At 45.5% G+C, this 8,976-nt stretch overlaps 1 pseudogene; it reads right to left on the bottom strand.

The window, feature by feature from the left end:
• The window catches only part of LOC111971961 (insulin-like growth factor-binding protein 2-B), a 39,586-nt pseudogene that overhangs the window by 20,265 nt on the left and 10,345 nt on the right, over positions 1 to 8,976 (bottom strand).

Raw genomic sequence — 8,976 nt, 5'->3', positions numbered from 1 at the left:
TTCTTCTATGTGGGGAGCACACCAGACATTAAGTCTTCTGGTTGAGAAATGGTATCTCCTTAAACAAGATTATTTGGATTCGAGTCGTGTTATGCAACTCCCTTTGTTTCAGACGCGTTTGCGTCTTCTGCAGAGTGGAGATGCTGTTAGATGCAGTCTTTCGGCCTGGAGAGAACTGCGGAGACACTGGGGCAGGCAGACCGCGGTTTCTTGGTAAGAGCCGTGTTACTAGGTGTTGTGCCTTTCTAGTCTAGCAACTGAATTCAGCAACTGTTACAGTGTGTTAGTTACAAGGCGTCTGGAGATTGGTTGGCATGAAAAGTTTCCTTTGTTATCAACGTGGAATTCAAGTCTTATCTATTTTTCTGGTTCCGTTGTCGTGCAAGTGAGGCCTTACGCCTAGCGGTGAAGGGGGTCTCATTCATTTTGGGGAAATTAATTTGGCTGCGAGGGATAGGTCGTTGCCAAAATCCTGCTCCATTTGTATAGGAACCCAGAGTAAGGAACCATGATGGTCTAGTCAGAAAAGTACCCTCTACAGACTGTCTGCCCAGCAATGTGCCTTACACGTACCTATATGTCTAACGAAAGTTGCAAAGTAGTCGTTGTAGAGAACGGCAGTGACCCCACCATGGGTCGATCTGTCCGAGACTTTATGGGTGATTCTGATTTGCTAAACACTGAGTTTACATCTTCCTTTTGAAAACCCCAAAGTGAGGAGAGTTGTGTAGACCACTCGCCAAGCAAGCGAAAAGGCCTACATGCATACCCCGATTACTTCGAATGTCTGAAAGCATTGAATTGCGCTGAACCAGAGTAAAATAAAAGCCCTCTCCCTCTTTGCTGACGATACATCAGAGGAGAATGTTGAGAGAAATTCATGTGGGTTACTTTGACAGAGAATGGTGGTCCTATATGGGCAGATGATGGCCCAGTGTGTCTCTAAAGTTGTCACTATACCAGTTGCGTTCGACAGAGATCTGAGAGTTGGGTTCTCACCAATGGAGTATCCATCTTGCTCAACAGAGACTATGAATGTTTTTGCGTAATTTCTTCCTGTCCTGATCTGAACACAGGATGTTGTGGTTGTACTGTAAACATGTGGCGTTCCCAGATTATGGGGTTACACCTAACAAGCATGTGTATCGTTGCACATTGCAGTCTGCTTTCCTGCTTTTTCACAAACCTTTCAGCAGGGTTCTGAGTGGAATTATGTTGGTCCTTTGCCAAAGCAGAGGGGTGAAACAGTTTCTCTGGACCAGCATGTGCTGCTGCCGACTCGCGTTCTCCCTGAGGCCATTCCACTGAGGAAAATCACGAGAGGAAAGTTACACGAAATTGCAGAGGGTTTCCTTGAAACAAGCATGTCCATGGTAAGACAACTTTGATATGCTGATTGACTTTCAATGGTGGGCAGTCATATAGTTGTGTTTTGTGTTTGGTCGGTGTGTAGCCCGGGCTCACAATTTGTTTTGAACTAAACGTTTTGCTTGTGTGGAGATCAGTATTGTTTTGGTTGCACTTTTCCATAGGGATGAGAGTTTTAGAACCTATATTATTTACCCCAATTCTCAAAAATATGAGATTTAAGCGCACTTAAGATGGCATTTCGGGAAGATTCAGATCCTCTACCTTTTTTCCACTCTTTGTTACGTTACCACCTCATTCTAAAATTGATTTAAATGTGTTTTTCCCCCTCTCACCAATCTACACACATATACACCATAATGACAAAGCAAAAACAGGTTGTAAGAATTTTTTTTGGAATGTTAATCAAAATAACAAAACTAAATATCATTTCTACATAAGCATTCAGACCTTAACTCAGCTCTTTGTTATTAAGCCCTTGTCGAGTTTATCTTTTTTTTTTGCATCTATAGTGGGCAAATTTCCGTGGACACTCCCATGAGTGTCTTCCAGAACCCCTCCTAGAACCACACCTGTTTTGTTTTGTTTTCTAGTGACTCTTGTTAGCTCCGCCTTCTGTTTGAGTGACATTTTTGGTTTTCTTACAGGAACATAACAGCTACATTGAAAAGAACCCCATGCACATAGGTTAGTCAATTTGGCACAATCCACTGCGGGGGGGGGGGGGGTGAGTGAAGTGCTGTTATATCTCTGCCACCTGAGGACAGCAGTGGACTGTGTTCCAGTCTCCCATCTCCTGCTCCTCCACATACTGGCTGCAGTTCGTCCCCCCGCAACCTTGGTGGACTGGGCGATCTGGACACCCGTGAAGGGGTTAACGCACCAGCACTCGCCCCGCTGACCGTGGGTGGACATGTGGCACGGAACACACAGGGGAAAATGGAGGAAAGGGTCGAGGACGATGGGTGATGGGGGAGGTGGAGGGTAATGAGGCCTGGATCCAGTCAGACGGGGCGTTTTCAGGGGGGGTGGGGGCGACGTAACAGAGGGCGTTCTGCATTTGGATGCCGAGATGAGGTGCAGATGGAGGGGTGAGGCTCTGCCCCCCAATAACAGCCATCCTCATGTCATGCCCCCCACCCCCCTGTGTCCACCACCCCTCCCCCGCGCCCCCCCATCCCCCCTGTTGGAGACCTCCCTCTCTACCCCGAGAATGAGGTCATAACTCTACTTCACGGGACTAGATCCGGGGATGGGGACATAGGGAGGAGAGAGAGCCAAAAACACATTTCATTTTTTCCTTCAATGAGAAAGAAGAAAAAGTGACAGTTACAGTATTAACCGGAGGAACAAGATGATTAACGAACGTTAAGTGTCGTTGGAGGTGCAGTATTTTTTGAGACCTGGGAACCGAGGTTTTGCATATAATTCTCTCTCTCTCTCACAACTTCAGACAGATGCCTGTGGCTGTATGTTCAGAATAACAGGTATGTCATATCATTGTTTTGACCACATTTTAAAAATAGTGGGTCGTTCCAGCAACAAAAGACAAGCTTGCAGAGGAAACTGAGAAAATTCTCATTGGTAACCATTGTTTTGACTGGTGTAGTGCTGGCTACAGTCTGTCTGCAAACATTACCTTGTAACTCTGTTAAAAACATCACCCCATTCTCGGCATAGGGTGGGTAGGGTGTGCGCGGCGGGTAAGGGGTATACTTTTACACACACACTGGGCTCTACCTTTGTGTGTGTTGTGGTGTGTTGTGTGTGGTGTGTGTGTGTGTGTGTGTGTGTGTGTTGTGTGTGTGTGTGTGTGTGTGTGTGTGTGTGTGTGTGTGTGTGTGTGTGATGTGTGTGTGTGATAAAAAAAAAATCACAGCAACATGTGTTTTTCTTCAACCATTTTCAGTTGACCCCTTTACCAGAATGAGTTGAGCTAACAAGGATATAAGTTGCATTAAACATATCAACGATTTGAGACTTACCTGTTTGAGATTGTACTGGCCTATCTTTTCACAGTTGGGGATTGAGTTGGTACAGATTCTCAACTGGTCCCTGTTATCATGGAAGCTCTCTTGGAATCTCCTCCAGCACCTTGTCCATCTCCTGTTTACAAGGCCCTAAAAAGCACGACCAAATACAAAAGTTCAGAAATAGACCATCACCATCACCAGGCAGGCCTACTGTGTTGTGACTTGTACTGAGGTAGCTAAGGTCCACAATGGTCAGGTACATACCAATAAACGCCCAAGACATAGGAACACACAATCACTCACGGAAGGAAAAAAACAACTCTCCTTACTTTTCCTACAACACTGTTACACACGTGAATAAACTGAGGAAAACCTCAACGAGCAACATGAAAATATCCCGCACAAACCTAAGCGGGAACAGAGGGTAATATACACACAGAATAAAGCAAATGAAAACCAGGTGTGAATGAACCAAAGACAAAACAAAAGGAAAATAAAAATGGATCGGTGATGGCTAGTAGCCGCGCGACGCCGACCGCGAGCACTGCCGAACACGAGAGGAACAACCTTCGGTGGAAGTCGTGACAAACTGTAAGATATTATTATCTGTTATGGCAGCAAGTTGTCTCCATGACTGTTGAACTTGACATTCAAGTCAGCACCATCCAGTAAATAAAGGATTGCATTGTATGACAGGTGTCCAGGTAACAGAGCTGAGGGCTGAGAGTTTGTATGACAGGTGCCCAGCGTCAGAGCTGAGGCTGAAGGTTTGTATGACAGGTGTCCAGAGTAACAGAGCTGAGGGCTGAGGTTTGTATACAGAAGCCCAGCGTAACAGGCTGAGGGCTGAAGGTTTGTATGACAGTGTCCAGCGTAACAGAGCTGAGGGCTGAGAGTTTGTATACAGGTGCCCAGCGTAACAGAGCTGAGGGCTGAAGGTTTGTATGCAGGTGCCCAGTCGTAACAGCTGAGGGCTGAAGGTTTGTATGACAGGTGCCCAGCGTAACAAGATGATAGGTTTGTATGACAGGTGCCCAGGTAACAGAGCTGCGGGCTGAAGGTTTGTATGACAGGTGTCCAGCGTAACAGAGCTGAGGGCTGAGAGTTTGTATGACAGGTGCCCAGCGTAACAGAGCTGAGGTGTAAGGTTTGTATGACAGGTGCCCCAGTAACAGAGCTGCGGGCTGAAGGTTGTATGACAGGTGCCAGCGTAACAGAGCTGAGGCTGAGAGTTTGTATGACAGGTGCCCAGCGTAACAGAGCTGAGGGCTGAAGGTTTGTATGACAGGTGCCCAGCGTACAGAGCTGAGGGCTGAGAGTTTGTATGACAGTTGCCCAGCGTAACAGAGCTGAGGGCTGAAGTTTGTATGACAGGTGCCAGCGTAACAGAGCTGAGGCTGAGAGTTTGTATGACAGGTGCCAGCGTAACAGAGCTGAGGGCTGAGGGTTGTATGACAGGTGCCCAGCGTAACAGAGCTGAGGGCTGAAGGTTTGTATGACAGGTGCCCAGCGTAACAGAGCTGCGGCCTGAAGTTTGTATGACAGGTGCCAGCGTAACAGAGCTGCGGGCTGAAGGTTTGGTATGACAGGTGCCCAGCGTAACAAGCTGCGGCCTGAAGGTTTGTATGACAGGTGCCCAGCGTAACAGAGCTGAGGGCTGAAGGTTTGTTATGACAGGTGCCCAGCGTAACAGAGCTGAGGCTGAAGGTTTGTATGACAGGTGCCCAGCTAACAGAGCTGAGGCTGAAGGTTTGTATGACAGGTGCCCAGCGTAACAAGCTGCGGGCTGAAGGTTGTATGACAGGTGCCCAGCGTAACAGAGCTGAGGGCTGAGAGTTTGTATGACAGGTTGCCCAGCGTAACAGAGCTGAGGGCTTAAGGTTTGTATGACAGGTGCCCAGCGTAACAAGCTGGGCTGAAGGTTTGTATGACAGGTGCCAGCGTAACAGAGCTGAGGGCTGAGAGTTTGTATGACAGGTGCCCAGCGTAACAGAGCTGAGGGCTGAAGGTTGTATGACAGGTGCCCAGCGTAACAGAGCTGAGGGCTGAGAGTTTGTATGACAGGTGCCCAGCGTAACAGAGCTGAGGGCTGAGAGTTTGTATGACAGGTGCCCACGTAACAGAGCTGAGGGCTGAAGGTTTGTATGACAGGTGCCAGCGTAACAGAGCTGAGGGCTGAGAGTTTGTATGACAGGTGCCCAGCGTAACAGAGCTGAGGGCTGAAGGTTTGTATGACAGTGCCCAGCGTAAGAGCTGAGGGCTGAGAGTTTGTATGACAGGTGCCCAGCGGTAACAGAGTTGAGGGCTGAAGGTTTGTATGACAGGTGCCCAGCGTAACAGAGCTGAGGGCTGAGAGTTTGTATGACAGGTGCCCAGCGTAACAGAGCTGCGGGCTGAAGGTTTGTATGACAGGTGCCCAGCGTAACAGAGCTGGGCGTGAGAGTTTGTATGACAGGTGCCAGCGTAACGAGATGCGGGTTGAGGTTTGTATGACAGGTGCCCACGGTAACAGAGCTGAGGGCTGAGAGTTTGTATGACAGGTGCCCAGCGTAACAGAGCTGAAGGGCTGTAGGTTTGCTCTATATTGTACAGTAGTGTATCTGACAAGCGTCATAGTGGGTCAAAGTGGGTCCTCTGATGGCTTGGCCTGGGAGAGTGGGCATGGCCTGCCAGCGATCTTATTTGAATCTTACAATACCATATGATGCGTAGTTCTAACACAGGCTCCTCTAAACTAAGTCTTCTAATCTCTAGTTGGAGAAAATGATGATCTCCACTATCTACCTCATACTCTGAAAACTCATGGAAACAGAAAACCCATCTTTAACCATTCCAGCAAACCCCAGGCTGTAAAAATAGTGAATCTTCAGATTAGTTGTCCCTCTGCATACCCACAACTCGGCTCTGGTATTTCTACTTTGGAATAGAAATGTATTGATGGTCAAAATGCTGTCTATTTTTGACGGTATTTCGCAACAGTTATACCAATTGCAGTATTAAAAGAAATAGGGCAAATTAATGAGAATCATTTATTTGAATAAATACATCTGTTGTGAGCGTGCGTCCAGGCGAGGGCACTGCCGTACCAAATACCATGCCGACCAGGGTCACCCACTGGCCTCTGCATTAAGGCCAGTATTCAATCAACTACGGAGAGTTGAATTACAAATACCATGCAGACCAGGGTCACCACTGGCCTCTGCATTAAGCTAAGGCCAGTATTCAATCAACTACGGAGAGTTGAGTTACAAATACCATGCCGACCAGGGTCACCACTGGCCTCTGCATTAAGGCCAGTATTCAATAAACTACGGAGAGTTGAATTACAAATACCACTTTCTAAACTGTAATCAATTTACACAGCAGCACGTTTAGGGAGGAAGGGAGGCTCCTATGACACAGTTCTAGAATTAGTTAACCCTACCAAAACCCTTAAAGCTAAACTATGTACAGTAGTTCTGTAATACTAATGCTCATTAAGTTTCTGAACTGTATCTCTCGAATAGCAGATGTGAACAAAGACGTATTTTTCTTTTTTTTTGTAATGGTTTTTCCTGACCTTCATGGGCAGCTGGGTCTTTGGTTCCTCGGGACAGTTGTTGGTCTTCATCTTGGATTTGAGCTCGATCTGGAACTGCCTTGTGGCCTGATCTTTGGACAATATCCAGATCCTGACATCTGTGATCGGCTTCTTCTGAGTGGGGGCCTCAGTGCCATGCTGCTCCACTATAGGTGTTCACACACACGCACACACACACATGCACACACACACACACGCACATGCACACGCACACACACACACACACACAAAAGGCTTAGTTCAGTGCCTACAGAAAGTATTCACACCCCTTGACTTTTTCCACATTTTGTTGTGTTACATCCTGGATTTAAAATGGTGAGTTTTCTTGTCACTGTCCTATACACAATACCCCATAATGTCAAAAGTGTGACATTTTTACCTTTTAATAAAACATTTAAAGCTTAAATGTCGTGAGTCAATAAGTATTCAACCCCTTTGTTATGACAAGCCTAAATAAGTTCAGGAGTAAACATTTGCTTAACAGGTCACATAATAAGTTGCATGAACTCTGTGTGCAATAATAGTGTTTAACATGATTTTTAAATGAATTCCTCATCTCTGTAGCTCACACATACATTTATCTGTAAGATCCCTCAGTCGGGCTGTGAATTTCAAACACAGATGCCCAGGGAGGTTTTCCAATGCTTTGCAAAGAAGGGCACATATTGGTAGATGGGTAAAAAAGCAGACATTGAATATCCCTTTGAGCATGGTGAAGTTATTAATTACAATTTGGATGGTGTATCAATACACCCAGTCACTACAAAGATACCGGTTGTCCTTCCTAACTCAGTTGCTGGAGAGAAAGGAAACCGCTCAGGGATTTCACCATGAGGCCAATGGTGACTGTAAAACAGTTACAGAGTTTAATGGCTGTGATAGGAGAAAACTGAGGATGGATCAACAACATTGTAGTTACTCCACAGTACTAACCTAATTGACAGTCTGAAAAGAAGGAAGCCTGTACAGACTAAAAAATATTCCAAAACGTGCATCCTGTTTTCAACAAGGCACTAAAGTTATACTGCAAAAGACGTGGCAAAGCAATTAATCTTTTGTCCTGAATACAAAGTGTTATGTTTGGGGCAAATCCAATACAAAACATTACTGAGTACCACTCTATATATTTTCAAGCATAGTGGTGGCTGCATCATGTTATGGGTATGCTTATAATTGTTAAGGACTGGGGAGTTTTTCGCGATAAAAAATAAACAGAATGGAGCTAAGCACGGCAAAATCCTGGAGGATAACCTTGTTCAGGCTACTTTCCACCAGACACTGGGAAATGAATTCACATTTCAGCAGGACAATAACCTAAAACACAAGGCCAAATCTACAATGGAGTTCCTTACCAAGAAGACGGTGAATGTTTCTGAGTGGCCTAGTTACAGTTTTGACTTAAATCTACTTGAAAATCTATAGCAAGACCTGAAAATGGTTGTCTGGCAATGATCAACAACCAATTTGACAGAGCTTGAAGAATGTTGAAAAGAATGATGTGCAAATGTTGCACAATTCAGGTGTGGAAAGCTCTTAGAGACTTACCCAGAAACACTCACAGCTGCAATCGCTGCCAAAGGTGATTCTAAATGTATTGACGCAGGGTTGTGATATATTCTCTACATGAGATAAACACTTTTCACTTTGTCATTATGGATGATTGTTTGTAGATGGGTGAGGAAAAAAATATTTTATCAATTTTGAATTAAGGCTGTAACACAACAAAATGTGGAATAAGATAAGAGGTATTACTAGTGGCGGAAGGCACTGTATTTGCAAAGAATACAAAACAAGGACATATGCACATAACAAGTTTATATGCACAGGAAACTCGTTCCAAACAAGGAAGGTGAGTGCTGAAGATAATTTTTCCTGTATTGGCTCTCAGGTTTGCAGAACACATGAAATATGTTTTCTTAGCTCCTATACATGCCCTTAATTAAGTCAAGCAAAACTGAATCTGTGCCCTGAAACAGGGGATGATGTGTATGAGTTCACACACACACACACACACACACACACACACACACACACACACACACACACACACACACA

This window comes from Salvelinus sp. IW2-2015, linkage group LG2 (genome assembly GCF_002910315.2).
Source record: "Salvelinus sp. IW2-2015 linkage group LG2, ASM291031v2, whole genome shotgun sequence".
In the NCBI taxonomy this organism is placed as follows: domain Eukaryota; kingdom Metazoa; phylum Chordata; class Actinopteri; order Salmoniformes; family Salmonidae; genus Salvelinus; species Salvelinus sp. IW2-2015.
This window is presented reverse-complemented; position numbering and strand designations above follow the sequence as displayed.